Genomic DNA, 18,834 nt, shown 5'->3' with positions numbered 1-18,834 from the left:
TATAGATTGCTTGAAAAAAAAGAACAAGGAAGCCATCTTAAAGTAGCTGTAATTCCAAAACCCCACAATTTCTGGACTGTTTTATCCTTACTTGGCCTTGTGAGTAATCTCATTCAGTAAAAATTCTACCACAAATAGTACCAGTTTCCAACTCTGTTGTTCACTCAGTTTTATCACTTTCCAGGACAGTGACAGATCTCTCTTGACCTCCCGATTATGTGGTATTAAGTTATCCCTATTGATCTATTATTATTGACTAACATATATTTGAGACTTCTGTCCTCTCGACTGCTTTAAAACTGTACTTTCCAGGGGCGCCTGGGTGGCTCAGTCGGTTAAGCGGCTGACTTTGGCCCAGGTCATGATTTTGCGGTTCCTGAGTTTGAGCCCCGCATCGGGCTCTGTGCTGACTGCTCAGAGCCTGGAGCCTGTTTCAGATTCTGTGTCTCCCTCTCTCTGACCCTGCCCCGTTCATACTCTGTCTCTCTGTCTCAAAAATAAATAAATGTTAAAGAAAAAATAAATAAAACTGTACCTTCCATAAAAAGTATTTTTCCTAGGGGCGCCTGGGTGGTTCAGTCGGTTGAGCGTCCGACCTTAGCTCAGTCATGATCTCTCAGTTTGAGTTCAAGCCCCGTGTCGGGCTCTGTGCTGACGGCTCGGAGCCTGGAGCCTGCTTCGGATTCTGTGTCTCCCTCTCTCTCTGCCCCTCCCCCCTGCTCACGCTTTGTCTTTCTGGCTCTCAAAAATAAATAAACCTTTAAAAATATTTTTCCTAGGGGCGCCTGGGTGGCGCAGTCGGTTAAGCGTCCGACTTCAGCCAGCTCACGATCTCGCGGTCCGTGAGTTCGAGCCCCGCGTCCGGCTCTGGGCTGATGGCTCAGAGCCTGGAGCCTGTTTCCGATTCTGTGTCTCCCTCTCTCTCTGCCCCTCCCCCGTTCATGCTCTGTCTCTCTCTGTCCCAAAAATAAATAAACGTTGGAAAAAAAAAAATATTATATCAGTCACATTTTCTAGTTTAGTTGAATTTCCGTATGATTTTTTTTTTTAATGTTTATTTATTTTTGAGAGAGAGAGAGACAGAATCCAAAGCAGGCTTCAGGTTCTGAGCTGTCAGCCCGACACAGGGCTCAAACTCACAAACCATGAGATCATGACCTCACCCGAAGTCAGAAACTTAACCAACTAAACCACCCAGGCGCCCCTAATTTCCATATGATTTTTGAAGCAAAAAAAAAAAAAAAAAGCAACACCACCAACTTTAAGTGAAAATCATTAGTAAACCCCAGATTTGACATGATGCTGGTTAGATGTTTTGCAGTGTCTCCTTTTGCACTGGTGGGACAGGGTGGGTGGGCCACTCACTGCTCTGGCCTGGCTTCCTTTGTTGTCGTGGCAACTGTGACACTGACATGGTCTACATCTACTCCCAGTTCGTATTAGTATCACATTCTTACGATGCATGAAAAAACTAATTGCTGACTTCTGGATTCCTAACTGCAACCACTTCTGTGACCTGAATTCCTCACCAAGCAAAGGGTAAAATTCTTTGTTTCAGCTAATGATCGGGTTTAATTTACTTTGTAATAGGAACTTAGCTCTTAGCTTAGTGCCCCTAGAGTGTTCCCAGATTTATCTCCTTGGGATCAAAACAAAGTATCTTCCACAAGTGACCTGTGTTTCAAAATTTGATACAGTAGGCAGTGTTAATCCAGCTCTATTTTTGGAACTATGATTTGACATTAACGCTTATTAAACCCTATGTGTACATAACTTACACAACAGTTATAATCGGTGAGCTGCTTACTTCAAATTGGAGCATGAAAAGAAAGCCGGCAGGGCAAGATTTAGGGAAAACGAAGGAAGTCACAAATCGTCCATGAGGATTAGTCTCAAAACTCTGTGGAACTTTCTTTTTTGACATTTGGAAACATCCAAAGTGCTTCTCTTGTTAAGCGTTAGTGTCTTATGTCTCTAAACCAATTCCTGTCATTGGGGAAGGAAAGTATCTTAATTATATAAACAAGTAGCCCCTATAGGGTTCAGTTTTGTCATAATCTACACTCTCTGGGAGTGGTATTAACAGAATGGAGAAAATAACCCACAGTTGGACTCTTTTGGAAGTCAACCTTCACCCTTTAATCTAACTAGAGGTGAAAGGCCTATGTCAGTAAACTGTTGTGCAAGGGGTGCCTTTGGAAGAAGTGCCATTGGACCTTTTCTCCCCGAGGCTGGATTCTAGACCAACTGGGAATGAGGCAGAGCTCTGAGTGTCCAGACTGCTGTAGCCTGCACTGTCCCCTCCCCCATGGGATTCTCTGTAGATTGGCCATGCAGGTCTGTTTCCCTGGCCTCATGATTTTCCCTTGGGTTTTTTAATGGAGAACATCTGTGTGTGTTTTAGTCCCCTCTCTGCTTACCAATGCTCACTCTAGTTTCCTTAGGCAATTTTCACGAAAACCTTCAGTGTAAGATGGACTGTGAAATACCAGCCAAGGAGGCAGCTGGAAAATCCCCAGATTTGGCTATTGTGTGCTGAAATCCCAGCCCCCTTCTGTTTCCATGACCTGCATATAAATTCAGGTCCCCTTGAGAAGTCTTCAGGTTTGGAAAAGCACTACCTGCTCCTAGAATCTTGGATTTGAACCTCATTTTGGACAGCGAATGACAAGAAAGGAGTAACTCTATTCTAGCCAGTTAACGCTAGATAGAATTTTTTAACAAAGTGGAGTCAGTTCCTCGGATTGGATTCAAGGTTTTTGCTTTGGGGAGGAATTGAGTCCACAGTAGGAAGGCAAAGACATCCAAGTGAAGCCTGGCCTGTGTGTGCCCCAAGAACTAACTCGCAGTCAAGTTGTCAGTAAGTATTAAATTCCAGCTGTATGCCTAGTTACTTTGCCTAATTACTAACAGTGGAAAAGGGTGGGGGGGGTGGGGAATAGCTTCCTCTGCTCAGAGTTCACTGTAAAGGGAGAAAAACAATACAAAGAAATTGGACTACAGTACAGTGTTAGAACACACTGCATAAAGTAGTAGAAAGATTTTTATTCCCTCCCTGAAATGTAATCATTGCAGGAGGGTGGGGTGTTGTTAGCCATTTGATTTGGACAGCCATTTGACTTGATGTGCTGGTGAAGAACACAGAGCCGGGATCTCCTCGGTCTGGGCCTGCTGTCTCAGCTTGTTCTGTTCAGTCTCTGCCTAGTTTTCTCAGAGTCCTTGCTGCAGCTTGAATTCCTCTTCCCTTTCATCCTGGTTCTGTTCCCGTGAGGCTACACTGTAGTGATGAAGACAGAGCAAATGGTTCTGACACCAGTAATTCTCCCCAGGGGGTACTAGGAGGACGTTTCCTAGAAACAACATAGGTCTGAGGAAAAAAGCATGTTTTTGTAGAGGCCATGGCATGGCCCTGCTATGGCAGCCTTCCATATTGTCTGCTGTCTTCTTGTGGTCACATCATCTATTATGCTTCTGAGTGTAGTCTCTGGACCAAAGCATCACCTGGGAATTTGTTACAAATGCAAATTCTGGGGGCACCTAGGTGGCTCAGTTGGTTGAGTGTCTGACTTCAGCTCAGGTCATGATCTCATGATTCGTGGGTTTGAGCCCCACATCAGGCTCTGTGCTGAGAGCACAGAACCTGGAGCCTGCTTCGGATTCTGTCTCCCTCTCTCTGCCCCTCCCCTGCTCACCCTCTGTGTCTCTCTCTCAAAAATAAACATTAAGAAAAATTTTAAGTCTCACTCCCAGTTTCCACATCCTCTGTCTCATCTGCAGTGTTGGGTGTTTTGGGAGATCTAAACCTAACCAACCATTGCCAGTCCAGGGTCTTGCCATCCAGTAATGTCAAGACTCCCTGCTGGTCAACGATCTGTGTACTCCAGGCAACATCTCCCATGTCTGCTGTTGTGACTTATTTAACAAATTTTAGTGAGCTTATGTCTGTGGCTTTGCAATGCTGTAAGCCAATGGTGGCCAATCTAGGGTGCCCACTTAGGGGTTTAAAAACCTGGGCTTCAGGGGAGTCTGGCTGGCTCAGTTGGTGAAGCATGTGATTCTTGATCTCGGGATTGTTAAGTTCGAGCCCCACGTTGGATGTAGAGATTAAATTCTTAAAAAATCAGATGCCTGAACACTACCCCACAGGGTTTTTCATTGGTCTGGGGTGCAGCCTGGGCAACAGGATTTTTCAAAGCTTTCCTGGTAATTCTGTTGCCCAGTCAACATTATATAAACCACTTTCCAAAACCAGTGGCTTGCAGACTTGAATAAGCCCATGAATCACCTGGAGAATCTTGTTCAGATCAGATTCTGGTTCACTAGGCCTGGACTGGGTCCTGAGGTTCTGCACATTTAACAAGCTCATTGCTCACTGCATTTTGAGAGCAGAACGACCTCAAACCCATCCATGCTTTCCAACACCGCTGGACTTGCCTTTTTATTTAAAGAGGGAGACGACCAGGGCACCGGGGTGGCTCAGGCGGTTAAGCGTCCGACTTCAGCTCAGGTCGCGATCTCAAAGTTCATGAGTTTGAGCCCCATGTCAGGTGCTGTGCTGACAGCTCAGAGCCTGGAACCTGCTTCAGATTCTGTCTCCCTCTCTCTCTGCCCCTTCCCCACTGTTTCTCTCTCTCCTTCAAAAATAAACATTAAAAAAAATGATGGAGACTCCCTCATGTGGTCCTCTAACATTGTGCTTTTCCAAATCTTCACCTTTTTTCTTTTCTGCCGGTAATGTCCCCTCATCAAAGCTGACTTTCCCTTGTGCGAGGCATTCCAGCCTCCCCTGTCTACCTCCTGACCAAATGCCATCAGTTAGCCTCTCCTCCTTTCTTCCCTCCCTATGAAGGTTTTTCCAGTTCCCTCTATTTGAATATCACATATTTACCTCTCTTTATCTTCATGCAAGCTTTTTTTTTAAGTTTTCTTTGTTGGGGTTTTTTTTTAGTAATTTCTACACCCAACGTGGGGCTGGAACTCACAACCCCAAGATCAAGAGTCACATGCTCTTCTGACTGAGCCAGCCAAGTGACCCATACCTTCATGCAAACTCTTCACTAATAGAACCTGGCTTTTTTTCCTGACATTTGGCTTCCTCCCTACCTTTCTACAACTACTGACTTACATAGAGCCTTAGCCCTTTCGCAGCACTTAACATTCTGTGTGGCCTCTGACAGCTTGATCAACCCTCTCTTGACCTGGTTCTCACTGGTGCCGTGACCCACACTCACCCAGCTGTGACGGCCTGCCCTTCCAGTGACCTTCTTCCACTTCCCAAAGGTGTGCTCTTCCTAAGACTTGCTTTCTTCTCCTTTTTTTTTTTTTAAGACTTTTTAAAAAATGATCTCTACACCCAACATGGGCCCAAATTCACAACCCCAAGATCAAGAGTCACACGCTGTACCGACCAAGCCCAGCCAAGCACCCCTCTTTCTTCTCTTCATCACGCAGTCAGTGCACCTTCCTCTAAATGACTTTTACTTTTACCTACAACTTAAGATGTCCCTCTGTGTAATCAACTTCTATATCTTCAATTCAGACTTTTTTGCCATGTTCTGGTCACCCTTTCCAAGTTCCTGTTGGACATTGACACCAAATGTCCCTACTGCCATTGTTCCGGGATTTTTATTTGCCACTGTTTTAAATTTTTTACCGGAATGGTTTACAATTTTACTTCCTACATCTTGTTAGTTTGTAACATTCTTCCTTAACCATTTTATTATAATTCCACATTAAAACTGATTGAGGCACCTGGGTGGCTCAAGTCAGTTAAGCGTCCAACTTTGCTCAAGTCATGATGTTGTGGTCCATGAGTTCAGGCCCCACGTCAGGCTTTGTGCTGACAGCTCAGAGCCTGAAGCCTGCTTTGGATTCTGTATGTCTCTCTCTGCCTCTCTCTTTCTCTCTCTCTTGAAAATAAGTAAACATTTTTTGAAAATTTAAAAAAAAAAAAGCTGACATCTTCACTTCTTCCTCCAATGCCATCCATTTATGTTTAAATGTAACATACTGCCTTCATTGCTTATCTCTTTTCCTTTCTACCCTGGTAAAATACACATAAAATATACCATTTTAACCATTTTTTAAAATGCATTTGCTTTTTTTTTTTTTAATGTTTATTTATTTTTGAGAGACAGCACAAGTGGGAGAAGGGCAGAGAGAGAGGGAGACACAGAATCTGAAGCAGACTGCAGGCTTCTAGCTGACAGCACAGAGCCCAATGCGGGGCTTTAGCTCACAAACTGAGATCACAACCTGAGCCCAAGTGAGATACTTAACCGACTGAGCCACCCAGGTGCCCCAAATGCTTTTGCTTTTTTGAAATTTTAAATGTTTATTTTTGAGAGAGAGTATGCACAAGCAGGGGAAGGACAGAGAGAGAGGGAGACACAGAATCTAAAGCAGGCTCCAGGCTCCAAGCTGTCAGCACAGAGCCCAATGTGCAGCTTGAACCCACAAGCTGTGAGATCATGACCTGAGCCGAAGTCAGACGCTTAGGCAACTGAGCCACCAAGGCGCCCTTGACCATTTTTAAGTGTATACTTCAGTTGCATTGAGTACAATCACCTCATTATACAACCATGACTACTATCCATCTCCAGAACTTCTTTATCCCATAGTGAAACTCTATACCCATTAAACTAATACCCCACCTCCCTTCTCCCCCAACCCCTGGTAACCACTTTTCTTTCTGTGTGTATGAATTTGGCTATTCTAGGTACCCCAGATAAGTGGAATCATACAGTATTTTTCCTTCTTCTGGCTTAGCATATTTTCAAGGTGCATCCATGTTGTAGCATGTAACAGAATTTTATTCCTTTTTGAGGCTAAAGAATATCCCATTGTGTGTATATACCACATTTTGTGTATCCATTTATCCACCAAAGGACGTTTGAGATGTTTCCCCTTTTGGCTATTGTGAATAATGTTGCAATGAACATGAGCGTACAGATAGTGTTTAAGGCACTGCTTTCAATTCTGGATGTATACCCAGAATTGTGGGTATACTGCTGGGTCATGTGGTAATTGTATTTTTAACTCTTTGAGGACCTGCCATACCGATTTCCACAGCCACTGCATCATTTTACATTCCCATCAGCAACACACAAGAGTTCCAATTTCCCCACATCCTTGCCCACATGTGTAGTTTTCTGTTTGTTAGATAATCGCACCTTAGCAGGTGTGGTACCACTCTTTCTAGTGCACACTGCCATCCCCTGTTTTGTGGCTGCCACTTTAAACTCAATAGCCATCCAAACTTTTCTTCCCTCCCCACTCTCCTTACCTACCCACCCCTTCTGATGCTACTAGTTGGGGTGATGATATATCTTTTCTTGCTGATCCATGTGTCAAACCTGATATTTGTCCCTGGCATGTTTAATCAGCTGCCAAGCCCTATTGATTCTTCACAGAAATCAGTCACATCTCTTTCCTCCTGCATGCAGGTTCTGATTTTATTTCTCACCTGGATTATTGTAATCTCCTGGCCTGTCCAGACCACTTGGCACTGCCATAAACCTGACCTCTGACCAAAAAAAAAAAAAAAAAAAAGGGAGTTGGGGGGCACCTGGCTGGCTCAGTCAGTAGAGCATGTGACTCTTGATCTCAGGGTCATGAGTTCAAGCCCCATGTTGGGCATGGAGCCTACTTAAAAAAAAAAAAAAAAAAAAAAAAAACTGAACTGTGCCCTCTGGGCCCCCATTCCACATCCTATGTCAGCTTTCCATTGCCCACGAGGAAAAAAAATGTTATCATTTAATGAGCACCTTTTATGTGCCAGGCACTCAATGCTAAATGTACCAAATGTACTAAATGCTCTACATCTGAGTCTCATTTCACAGAGGAGGTAGCAGGCACAGAGAAGTTACGTAATTTAAGGTCATGCAGCTAGTAAGTGGTAAACTAGAATTCAAACCAGTTCAAAAGCAGTCTTACTCCAAAGCCCACTCAACCACTCTGCTCTCCTACCTCATTAGCAGTCTTATGAACTGGATATCTCAAGCCCCTTTTGAGGAAGAAAAGCACTAAGTTAAATAACTTGCTTAAAGTGAGGTAGTTATTAACTTGGAAGCTGGAATTTGAACCTGGGTCTCTGACATCAAAGTCTGTCCCATGCTGATTCTTCATCTCTCCCAAATCCTTGGCCGGGCAACAAGGTCCTCTACCTTTGGGACCCAATATGTTACCAGCTTTATACTCCCCCCTACTGTCTCATCCCTTGCCCCAGATTAGACACTTTGCCACTAAAGAGAAGCTGGGTTTTAATTTAACTCTCTGCCTCTGGTCTTCAAGGCCAAAACCAGTGACTACTTACCAAAACTTTTCCAGCTGTCTATGCTGGAAGAAATCCTCAGCTGCAGCTCTGAGTTCACAACTCAGCTGTACCACTTGTGAGTGCAGGGAATGTGCCAAATCAGCACTGCGGCCCTGCCACAGCAGAGCACGTGGTGGACCACTGAAAATACAGAACCACTGAAATAGGCAATCAGTTGTAGTTAGAAAAGTGTGAGTCTGACAAGCAGAGGCTGGCTTCTGACCCCAAAAGTCTGGCAGAAGCATTTGCATTGCATTGATTTTCCCTTGTTTGTCCTCCTCCCTGACTTCCAGGTCTCTGAGTGGGTGGCCAGTCTCCCCTCACCCCCACCCCCACACTGCCTTGAACAAAGCTTTTTCCATCCTGAATTTTTGTCTCAGTCATTCCACAACCAAGTAAACAGCCACCTGCTTGCCACCTAGGGAGGTAGGACTGGGCTTGACTAGGCTGCAGAGTGGCCTCTTTGGGGTTTCATTCAAACCCAATCTGTTTACAGGTGTGGGAGGTGGGAGAGAAGCTGGGGACCCAGAGTAGAGGATGGCTTAGTGACAACCTGCCCCAGGGGAAGGGGCTGTGTGGGCATGAAGAGGGAGGGCCACTAATGATACCAAAAGAGGACGGTAAACCAACCCTTCCTGCAGTTCCTGCAGTTCAGCAGTGATCTGGCCTATATCTTGGCATCCAGAAAAGACAGAAGGTTCCTTACTAAAAGCAGGTAAGTGTTTGTCTTGTCTGTATCGAGCTTAGAGTTGCTAGGGAAAGACCCACTTCTAGCAAATAAACATCTGAGAAAGGTCAGAGCAGCCTGTGGGAAAGGGTCTCCATTTGCTGCTCAGAGTTGGAAGGAGGGAGGCAAGAGGAAGTGGCCAGTCCCTGACAATAGTCCCAGATGACGTCTAAGTCAGGAAGCAAGTTATTTCCTTGGCACTGCTCATGTAAGGGGCTCGTCTCTGAAGAACTCTGGCTTGCCCTGCTAATTAGAGTAGGTAGAGAGAGGATTCCTCTCTTCCCTGAGTGCCTCCTCACAAGGTGTAGAGAGGAGAGACAACTGAAGAGCAGAACTATCTGTCTCATGATGAGACTGACTGCAAGGTTAAAGGCGGTAGCTACCTCATGGTTCACTGATTCCAACATCTTTATTGAATGCCTCTGCACCAGGCTCCGGGGGCACAACCCTAAGACTTTCGTCTCCCAGTAATGAGGGGGGGCCTGGGTAGCTCAGTGGGTTAAGCGTCTGACTCTTAATTTCAGCTCAGGTCATTATCTCATGTTTGGCTGTGAGACAAGCCCCGTGTCAGACTCTGCATTGAGTGTGGAGCCTGGTTGGGCTTCTCTCTCAAAATAAATAAAACTTAAAAAAAAAAAAAAAAAAGAGGGGCTCATGGGAGGAAGCCCAAAAAACTTTTTTTTTTCTTTTTTGTTTTCCAAAAAACAAATTGTAATTCGTCAGGTACAGATGGGGCAAGAGTGTCCTACTCAACAGGACAGTATGTGCAAGGCTCAAACGCAAGAGACCGTGATATGTTCCCAGAAGTGAGAGTTCTCGATGGCTGGCAGGGAGAGTAGACTTGGTGATTTGGGAGGATACAGTCAAGTAGGAAAGTAGGGTCCGGGTCTGGGCAAAGAGCTGGGAAACTGTCCTAAGAGTGGAGCGAAGTTAGCGTTGCACTTTAGGCAGGGAAGTGCTTAAATGGCAGGCTGGCAGTTGGGTCCAGACTTGCACTTCTGCTCACTTGGCCATGTTGTGGAGCTCAGATTTGAGGGGAGCAAGGGGGGGAGACAGAGGGGGGAGACTTCCAGGTGCTCCAGACAGTGGATGACGCCCGTGTGATCAAGCAGTGGCTGGTGGGCCCACGAGAGACTTAGGACAGCTTTTTTCTACCCATGATGAAAGACCTGTTTATCCTAGTTTATTATGGAACAATAATTTTGTAAAATACAATAAAAATCAATTGATAGAAAAGTAGAAATTTTATTTAAAAAATTTTTTTAAGTTTTATTTACTTATTTTGAGAGAGAAGGCATGAGCAGGGGAGGGGCAGAGAGAGGGAGAGAGAGAACCCTAGCAGGCTCCACGCTGCCAGTGCAGAGCCCAATGTGGGGCTTGAACTCACAAATTGTGAAATTGTGATCTGAGCTGAAATCAAGAGCCAGACACAAACGACTGAGCCACCCAGCACCCCAAAAAATAAAAATTTTTTAAATGATAGAATATAAGCTCACATTTTTCTCAGTAAATTGTAAAACATGAAATTCCTCAAGATGCCATAAAAATTCCTAAGCATTTATTCTCAATTTCTGTAGTTGTCACAGATCAGCACTGAACCACATGCCCTGAGTAGCACTGACTTTAGGAGGAAGAATTGCCAGAACATGATGACTGATTAGTTGTGGAAACATAAGGGGGAAAGGATGAATCAAAGATGGCTCACGGGCTTGGCCTGGATAATTGAATGGCTGGTGGTGCAGCTTCCAGAGCTAGGAAACCAGGAAGAGAAACAGCAGGTCTACAGGGGTGGATACAAGTAAAAAGAGGTATTACTATACTGTGTGAGGCCAGACTGCTAAGATGGGGACGGCTGGGAGCTGGTTAAGATAATGGTGAGGGGCTCAGGGCAGAAATCCTCAGCTGCAGGAACATCATGAGCAAGTAGACAATGACTGAAGCCCAGGAGAAGACGGGTTTTCAGGATGATTGTGTGGAGTAGAGTGGAGTGGAGTGGAGTGGAGTGGAGTGGAGTGGAAGGAGTCAAGAATCTTGGCAGGACTTTATGGGTACCAGTGACCAAAGACACTGGTCATGGGAGGCTGGGAAGCCACTGGGGAGAGCCAAGGAGTCACAGAAGTCAAGATAATAGAATGTTTTAATGTGGGAGGAATGAAAAGTGGTGGAATCAGGAGCTCAGAGAACCGTGGCCTGCTCTGGTCCCTGCAACTCACCACCTAGAATCATCCTTCTAAATAGATGTGTCTCTGGACAGTCTCATTCAAAATATGATCCTGGGAAACCATGTAATAATTACTTTAGGGGTGCCTGGTTGACTCAGTCCATAGAGCATGCAATTCTTGATCTACGGGTCTTGAGTTCAAGCCCCACACTGGGCGTAGAGCTTACTTTAAAAAAAAAAAAAAAAAAGAAAATTACTAATCAGTTTTCTGTGCTTTCCAAATTTTCTAATTTTTTTCTAGTACTTTAAATACTTTAAGAAATAGAACAATTGTTCATATTAACAAAAGGGAACTGATCACCTCCTAAGCATCTGTTAACTAGCTATCTCCTAAAGAAATACACAGGATGGGTCACAGTTTCTTTTTAATTTATTTAAGTTTATTTGTTTTGAGAGAGAGAGAGAGAGAGAGACAGTGAGAGCAGGGGAGGGGTAGAGACAGAGGGAGAAAGAATCCCAAGCCAGCACCCCACTATCAGCACAGGGCCCAACATGGGGCTCAATCCCATGAACCGCGAGACCATGACCTGAGCCGAAATCAAGAGCCAGTAGCTCACCCAACTGAGCCACCCAGGCACCCCAAAATGGGTTACAGTTTTGATGTTAGGGGCAGAACCCCTGGACAAGACAGGGTAGGTAAGCCGACTGGGCCCCGCCATGCAGACTCCCTCCCAGGCCCTCCAAGGACCTGTCTGCTTCTGGCTCTTCGACCAGTATGGCCCTTAGCCAGCTTCTTGCTCGCAAAACAGCAGGAGAGTGGAGAAGGGGCAGACGACCCCTCTGAGTGCACACACACACGCCGAGCAGAGATACTTCTGGAAATGCACACATAAGGGATCAAAAAATGCCTGGCTCTGCGCGCCAGCTGAGTGGTGTCCTGCCTGCCATACAAGGGGCACCTTGTCACTGACTTCCCACAGAGCTGGAGGAAACTGTTCCCAGAGCCTCAACTTCTCTCACAGTGCCAGACCCTCCCTGTGGGCAGCCTCCTCTCCTGCCTTGCCTTTCACTCCTCAGCCCCTCATGTTTCAGGCCTCCACCAGCTCCATGGTTCTTCAGCCCTGGACAGTCGCCAAGCCCAGATCCTTTCTTTTTTTTTTTTTTTTTTTTTTTTTTTTTATTTTTTTTTTCAACGTTTATTTATTTTTGGGACAGAGAGAGACAAAGCATGAACGGGGGAGGGGCAGAGAGAGAGGGAGACACAGAATCGGAAACAGGCTCCAGGCTCTGAGCCGTCAGCCCATAGCCTGACGCGGGGCTCGAACTCACGGACCGCGAGATCGTGACCTGGCTGGAGTCGGACGCTCAACCGACTGCGCCACCCAGGCGCCCCCAGACCCTTTCTTTAAAAAGTTCTCTCCCAAGGCACCTGGGTGGCTCAGTCGGTTAAGTGGCCGACTTCAGCTCAGGTCATGATTTCACGGTCCTTGAGTTCAAGCCCTGCGTCGGGCTTTGTGCTGACAGCTCAGAGCCTGGAGCCTGTTTCAGATTCTGTGTCTCCCTCTCTCTGACCCTCCCCTGTTCATGCTCTGTCTCTCTCTGTCTCAAAAGTAAATAAACATTAAAAAAAAAAAAAAGTTCTCTCCCAACTAACCCTTGCCCTCTGCACTCTCCACCACCCCCCTTTTCTCTCTACCTCATTGCTTTGCCATCATGCCACCTATCTGGCTTCTCGCAAGAAATTTCCTTTTCTCAATCTGTTCTTCCTGCATCGTCCTCATACCACATTCAACAGTGTGCTTTCCCCCTTAAAAGTATTCAGTATTTTTTTACTGCCTGCAGGATCAAATTGGTGAAAAGTTAATTTAGGGGGCACAAACTATATTGGGCAAGCCCCAGGTTCTCCATGCCTGACCTAACCTACTTTTGTAGCCCTTTTCCACCGTTCTGGTGAGCCAGCCAGGGCGGTGAGCTGTGCCCTCAGCCCTTTGCTTGGCCCCCTTAGGTGCTCACACAGTGCTGTGTCCAGGCCACCTCCCCCTCCTCTTCTTAGAAACTTTCCCTTATTTTTTTTAGTACATGTGCTGGTGAAGCAAGCACCTCCCTATGTTTTTTTTTTTTTTTAAGTTTATTTATTTAGAGACAGAGAATGAAAGTGGAGAAGGGGCAGAGAGAGAGGGAGAGAGAGAATCCCAAGCAGGCTCCATGCTATCAGCGTAGAGCCCAGCGTGGTACTCGGTCCCATGAACTGTGAGATCATGTCCTGAGCCAAGATCAGAGTCAGACGCTTAACTGACTGAGCCACCCTGGCGCCCTTCCCTTATTTTTTTTTTTTTAATCAAAAATTTTCTTTTTTAACGTTTATTTATTTTTGAGACAGAGAGAGACAGAGCATGAACGGGGGAGGGTCAGAGAGAGAGGGAGACACAGAATCCGAAACAGGCTCCAGGCTCTGAGCTGTCAGCACAGAGCCTGACATGGGGCTCGAACCCACGGACTGTGAGATCATGACCTGAACCGAAGTCGGATGCCCAACCGACTGAGCCACCCAGGCGCCCCGCTTCCCTTATTTTTTAAGACCACTTCTAGATCCTCCAAGCCAGGCTGGAATGGCCTTGCACATCTCTGAACACTTACAGTATTCACTATCTAAGCATCTCAATTGCAATAAAATGGAATTTGAGAGTTCTTTAAAAAGTTTGCTTATTATTAAGAACTCTTTGGCTACTTGGGTGCCTGGGTGGCTCAGTCGGTTAAGCACTTGACTTCAGCTCAGGTCATGATCTCATGGTTCATGAGTTTGAGTCCCACTTCAGGTGAGCTTGAGCCCCACTTCAGGCTCGGCCCTGACAGTGCAGAGCCTGCATGGGATTCTCTCTCTCCTTCTCTCTCTATACCTTGCTCACTCATGCCCGGTCTCTCTCTCTCTCAAAAAAAAAAAAAAAAAAAAAAAAAAAGAGAGAGAAAAGAAAAAAAAAAACTGGCTACCCAATTACAAAAACTAATTTTAATTTGCTTAAGACAATAAGTCATAACACCCCAAAACAACAGCAACAAGACAATAAGTCAATTCATGAAATATCCCTTTGGTACCTAAGGTCGAGAATGAAGTGGGTCACTGTATAGTCAGGGCTTCAAACCCCACCAGAACTCTCTGCTCTCTCTCTTATTCTGCTTTATCCATCTCTCTTGCTACAAATGATCTCTCTGTTTCCCAAACCACATACCACATGACAGTAAACATGACTGCAGATCAGTCCCAAGTGTTATGTTACAGACAAAATCTGTAAAGAAGCTACACAATCTCTTCTTTAAGATAACTGTAGAGGTCAGGGCTCCTGGGTGGCTCAGTTGGTTAAGCGTCCCAACTCCCTTTTTTTTTTTTTTTAATGTTTATTTATTTTTGAGAGAGATAGAGTGAACTGGGGAGGGGCAGAGAGAGAGGGAGACAGAATCTGAAGCGGGCTCCAGGTCAGCACAGAGCCCGATGCAGGGCTCCAACTCACAAATTATGAGATCATGACCTGAGCTGAAGGCAGATGCTTAACCGACTGAGCCACACAGGTGCCCCAGGGTCCCAACTCTTGATTTCAGCTCAGGTCATGATCTCAAGGTTGTGGGATCGAGCCCCAAGCCCCGCGTCAACCTCTGCATCGAGCCTACCTCTTGTCAAGCCCTGCAGGCATAGAGCCTGCTTAAGATTATCTCTTTCCCCCTCTGCCCCACCCCCACTCATTTGTGCACACCTGGGTGCTCTCTCTGTAAAAATTAATTAAGGGGCACCTGGGTGACTCAGTCCGTTAAGCATCTGACTTCAGCTCAGGTCATGATCTCAAAGTTCATGAGTTCAAGCCCCATGTCAGGCTCTGTGCTGACAGCTCAGAGCCTGGAGTCTGCTTCAGATTCTGCGTCTCCCTCTCTCTCTCTCTGCCCCCCTGCCCACTCATGCTCTCTCTCTGTCTCTGTCTGTCTCTCTCTCAAAAATAAACATTTTAAAAAATTAAAAAAAAATACCTATAGGGGAAATTAAATGACCTATTAAGTCAGGGGCCCATCCTCAGGTAATCAACACTACCCAGGAGAATAGCATCACATTTTAGGAATATGGTAGTCCCCACCAGGTGAACGGTAAGAGAGAATGGGGGTTCCTGGAAATGCAATAATGAAGAGCTACAACAGTTGTATCACTGCATCCCACCCTTTGATGCCTGGGGACGTGCAGAGGCATACCATTTCCCATTCATTCACATTTTTTCCTTTTTTTAAAAAAATATTTTATTTTTTCATGTGATCTCTGCCCCCCAGTGTGGGGCTCAAACTTACAACCTCAAGATCAAGAGTCACATGTTCTATCGACTGAGCCAGCCAGTTGCCCCTAAATTTCCCCCTTCTAAATATGGATCAATAATCACGTGTCAAACTATAAATGCACTTATCTTCCCAATGTGAGATAATTCAATGTCATGACCAGATACTGCAGCCAGAGGCAATGACAGGGAGCCTCTGTTATCCAGATAAAGATTACTTTTTTTATATGTATATATCCTGTCCTTCTCTCCTTTGGTCCCAAAGAGTTCCAGATATAGATACTCATAATTCTGTATCCCAGTGCTTAAATAATTAGTATTACTACCCCAGTACTCCCCAAATACTATTTTTCGAAATTCCATTTCGAAGAGAGAACAGGTGAAATATTATCTATTGGCCAATAGTCTAACACATAGAGCACACCTGGCTCAGAGGAGTCTACTACACTTGATCTTGGAGTTGTGAATTCGAGCCCCATGTTAGGTGTAGAGATTACTAAAAAAAAGGAAATTAAACAGGGTGCCTGGGTGGCTCAGTAGGTTAGGCATTTGCCTTTGGCTCAGGTCATGATCTAATGATTCATGGGTTTGAACCCAGCATCAGGCTCTGTGCTGTCCCAGCAGAGCCTACTTTGGATCCTCTGTCCCCTTCTTTCTCTGCCTTTCCCCCACTTGCATGCATGCACGTGCTCTGTCTCTCTTAAAAATGAATAAAAACTTTTTTTAAAAATCCTAAAAAAAAAATTTTTTTTTAAAGGCTAAATATTTTAGTCAGTATCCATTTGTTTACTAAATTCTTTGGCAGTGTAGGGAGCAACTTGGTCAGGCAAATGGCTGCCCCAAGGCTGGGCTTGCCGGAAGAATTTCCCTTGCCTGGGATCCTTCAAGTCCTATATATGGAGAGAACGGTGCCCAGGAGCGCCCCCGGTGGGAGGGTGTGTTGTATCGCTCTGGAAGTCTATTCCTGTCAGGGCTGGAACCAGCAGGGATCTTGTTTTTGTTCTCAGCTGCATCCCGGCTGCCTGAAACTGTGGCCACTGGCACAGTCAGCACTCCCCACGTGTTTCTAGGGTGACTAACACTTGGGCCAATGGATTACCTGAGGTATTGAGCAAGTACGAACTCTGTTGCCAAGTTTGGGATTTGGGGAGTGATGACTCCTTTAAAACGTTCACTGGCTCACTGTCAGTTTCCTCTTTGTTGACTCCGTTTGCTAATGTGTTTACTGGCGCCAGAAATCTTGTGTGGCCCAGTCCTTGAATACTAAGTCTGTCCAAGAGAACTGCCTGGCCTGGGACTTACAGTGGCATGGCCCAGTCCCATGGGGTGGGGGTGCTCTGCAGTGCGTGCCCACACTACACACCAACAGGCAAATGCACTTAGAGGTTGGAGACATTATCACATCTGCCTCGTGAAAGCACTATGGCCCTGGGATTCGGGTGTCCCTAATTTCTCTGGCTTCTCTTAAATACCCCTATTCCAAAATCCAGTGAACCACAATTTATAAACTAATAATTTTGTTCTAGAAAAAGCAGGGAATATGGCTGCAAGATTCTCAATTATTTGAATCTTTGCTTTCAGACTGACAGGGTTTTTTAAATGTCCCATTGTTTCTTATCTACTTTTAAGGTGCCATTCCAGGATTACAACACATCTTTCTCTCATAACAACTTTGTGAGTGTCTCAAAGAACAGCTGACACACTTTAATTTCCTGACATTTTGTGCCTGAGTGGCTCAGTTGCTTAAGCGTCTGACTTCGGCTCAGGTCATGATCTCGTGGTTCGTGAGTTCGAGCCCCTCATAGGGCTCTGTGCTGACAGCTCAGAGCCTGGAGCCTGCTTTGGATTCTGTATCTCCTTCTCTCCCTGCCCCTCCCCCACCCACACTCTGTTTTTCTCTCTCAAAAATAAACATCAAAAATTTTTTTTTCTGGCATTTTCCCACAAGTTCCCTAAAGCTCCAGCTTTTGGAGGCACGTGGTTGGAGCCTCAAGAGTGACTGGGGGCACCACACAAGAACTGCCAGCCTCTCAGCCTGGAAAAGGGTTTCTTCACAGCCTGTTCCCTGCTTCCTCTGAGTCCATGCTTCAGGTTTATAATTTGCAAATCCTCCCCTCTCCTAGTTTAGGGGATAGAAGTCTCTTTTGGTTGGGAGTATCAGAAACACATTCTAGCAAGTTAAGCAATAATGACGATTGACAGGACTGTTGAGTGTCTCACAAAATCCAAGGACAGGAATGCAACTGGCATCCAGGAGTGAACTGGAAACTGGGATTTTAAACAACATTAGGACTATCTCCGTCTTTTGTTTCTCCTCCAGATATCTTTGCTTCACTTTTCTGTTTCTTTCTCTGCAGACCAGCTTCCTATTTCTCCAACAGATCCAAGTTTTACACATTCTGGGTCCAAACACCATGTTCGAAATTTCCAGTTTCTCAGACAAAAACTTTGGTGTTCTCCTTAACTAGTCCCTTTGTCTGTCACATCTGTTCTGTCAGGAAATCCTGTTGGCCTTGCATTCAACATACACCCATAATTAAACCACTTCTCACTCCCTCTCCACCCATATACCCTGAGCAAGCAGCCTTTTTACCTCTTGCCTAGATTCCTGCAATAATTTAATTGATCTTTCTGCTTTTATCTTGAGCCCTCTGTTGCCTATTCTCAACACAGCAGCCAAATAGTCCTGTCAAGAGCATGTCATTTCTCTGCTCAAAACTCTCCAGTTGTTTCTCTTTTCATTCAGAATAACAGCCAAAGAGCTTCCAAGGCCTTACAAGGTCATGCTTCTGCCCGTTATCGCTCTTTGTCTTTATTGCACATCCCTGTTCATACTTCTGGCCACCTCACTGTTCCTTCAACACACCAGTCTCTGCTTACAGGGTCTTTGCACTTGCTCTGCCTTGAGTGTGCTTTCCCACAAACCCGCATGGCTTGCCCTCTCACCTCCTCTGAATCCTCAAGTCACCTCAATGAATCCGTTCTTGGTTAAGCCACCAAACACCCACCCCACTGACATTTTCCTATCTTCCTTCCCTTCTACATTTTTTTCTCCAGAGAATTTATCAGTATCTGGTTTAGGATTTACTTATTTCATTTTTTTAAGTTTATTTATTTATTTTGAGAGAGCACACACATGGGGGGAGGGGCAGAGAGAGAGAGAGAGAGAGAGAGAATCCCCAAGCAGGCTCCATGCTGTCGGCTCGAACTCATGAACCATGAGATAATGGCCTGAGCCAAAGTTAGATGCTTAACTGACCAAGCCACCCAGGTGCCTGTTTTACTTATTTCATTTATTGCTTGTCTCCTCCTTTAAAATTTAAGC

The 18,834-nt window shown here is 45.4% G+C and overlaps 1 protein-coding gene and 1 long non-coding RNA gene across 13 annotated transcripts in view; one reads left to right on the top strand and one right to left on the bottom strand.

The window, feature by feature from the left end:
• Positions 1 to 2,585: 2,585 nt before the first annotated feature.
• SLC25A18 (solute carrier family 25 member 18) overlaps positions 2,586 to 18,834 on the top strand; it is a 28,912-nt gene continuing 12,663 nt past the window's right edge. For 3 of the 12 annotated variants that reach the window (XM_045462641.1, XM_045462646.1, XM_045462643.1), the window contains exons 1-3: positions 2,586 to 2,860; positions 8,608 to 8,740; positions 8,956 to 9,029. The gene's annotated coding sequence lies outside the window, so the exon portion shown is untranslated. The other 9 variants (XM_045462645.1, XM_045462648.1, XM_045462644.1 and 6 more) reach the window with 3 other exon arrangements.
• LOC123589971 lies at positions 3,026 to 8,601 on the bottom strand. Its single transcript, XR_006708537.1, has 2 exons — positions 8,315 to 8,601; positions 3,026 to 3,277 (listed from the first exon to the last, which is right to left on the bottom strand). It is a non-coding gene; the product is annotated as an uncharacterized LOC123589971 (long non-coding RNA).

Source organism: Leopardus geoffroyi, chromosome B4 (genome assembly GCF_018350155.1).
Source record: "Leopardus geoffroyi isolate Oge1 chromosome B4, O.geoffroyi_Oge1_pat1.0, whole genome shotgun sequence".
NCBI classification, from domain to species: domain Eukaryota; kingdom Metazoa; phylum Chordata; class Mammalia; order Carnivora; family Felidae; genus Leopardus; species Leopardus geoffroyi.
The sequence above is the reverse complement of the archived record's forward strand: the minus strand, read 5'-3'. Positions and strand labels throughout refer to the sequence as shown.